The sequence below is a fragment of the Triturus cristatus genome, chromosome 4_1 (assembly GCF_964204655.1).
Source record: "Triturus cristatus chromosome 4_1, aTriCri1.1, whole genome shotgun sequence".
Classification (NCBI taxonomy): Eukaryota; Metazoa; Chordata; class Amphibia; order Caudata; family Salamandridae; genus Triturus; species Triturus cristatus.
In genome coordinates, this window is record NC_140585.1 from 822,139,826 (window position 1) to 822,141,507 (window position 1,682).

Genomic DNA, 1,682 nt, shown 5'->3' on the forward strand with positions numbered 1-1,682 from the left:
ACAATCAATGGATTTAGACCCAGATAGTTGTACTGGGGTGAATATTTAACATTATTCAGCATTCCATTTATCAATTGTTCTTTTTGCAATTGTCGCCCTAAGTGGGACGGGTATGCTCAGACATGGGTCTCGTGCTCGCCATACCACTGGAGTCAAACTCTCCTGGCTGTTGAGGGCCTGATACCCCGCAACCGGTCCCAGGATGCTTGTTTACGGTCCAGGGAGGATCTTGCCTGGCAGTTCAAGCTGGACTGGTCCCATTGGACGCAGGGTCAAGACTGATTTGCACATGGCTGGGTCCAAACTGGAATGGCATGGTGAACAAAAAAACAATGAAATTAGGCCCAGATCTCTGTACTGGGGTTGAATGTTTAACATTGTTCAGCATTCCATCCATCAATTGTTCTTTTTGCAGCAGTCATCTGGAAGCAGCACACTATCCTGATTCCATCCAGAAGCCTTTTTGTTTCTATCAGCACCTTCGCCTGTGCTCTGTACAAATTTGTCTTCGTGAATGCATCACATTCGGCAAGAAGCTAAGTAACTTGCCTTATTCTTATGGACCAATTCCCAGAGTATATTGTGGTCCATCAGGGGTGGATACTCATGAATTTTCCCACACACTGTGCAGACGGTTTTTGAATGTGAATTGATTGCCTAAAAGGATTTTCCTCTCTAAACTAGAGTACCTTTTCACTACATCACCGTGATGCCTGACTGTGTTGAAGGGCATGCAGATGCAAGCACTGTTCTCATGCTGTTTATACTAGTACACAGCAAATGTTCTGTGCGAGGATAGGCTAGGGCAAGCGAACCCAGCGCTCTGTCCAAAGGGCCTGTGTCTCTACTTCCTCAGCTTCCTGACAGCACCGATTGGGGAAGCCTGAATTGCGCACGTCAGGCTGCCCACAAGCAAATTACCAGTCAATCTGACATGCCCAGTTCAGATAGACAGCTCCAGCTGTTCACCTCAATCACACGCTTATGAGTACAGCTTCATGGTGGCCCTGCCCCATAAAGGACAAATAAATGAATGCTGCTCTCTGTACGGTATGAGGGAAAATAATGGACTTGGAAAAATAAATAAAGGGTGTGTGACTATGACTATGTATTGGCTCGCAGGGAGGCAATGCTGCTATGGAGCAACCACCCCTGTTTGCTGTGAAAGATAAAGCTTCAGCCCTGTGACTTTGTACCGATGTATTTTTTTTTCATTTCGAAGACTTAATGGATTTTGTCCTCGAGGTGGTCAGTTACCAAATTACTTGACCCTTTATACTCATATTTTCAAAGTTGTCTTATGAGTTGCCTCTAGAAACTGAAACCTCAAATACAGATGAAGTCTGTCTGCTATGGAAGCTCAAATAGCCAATGCTGATTGTATCTCCCCATCAAGAACTAGATTGTACATCAATGTCGTACGTTTTTCAATGGCTTTCAACCACACACAATATTGTCAACCATTTTCCACTTACTAAACTTAAACAAGGTCCCAATATCTTTTAGGAGGGATTGGATTATATGGTTCGTGTATTTATTCACTCAAAGACAAATTAGAACTAACATATAATTGTTGCAGCACTTGGTTTAAACAGTGCTTTATTGTTGAATGCTTTGCAGACATAGATGATCTTTCTATTAGATGAATTAATAAAGAGTCCATTTCTATTACTCTTCCTGGC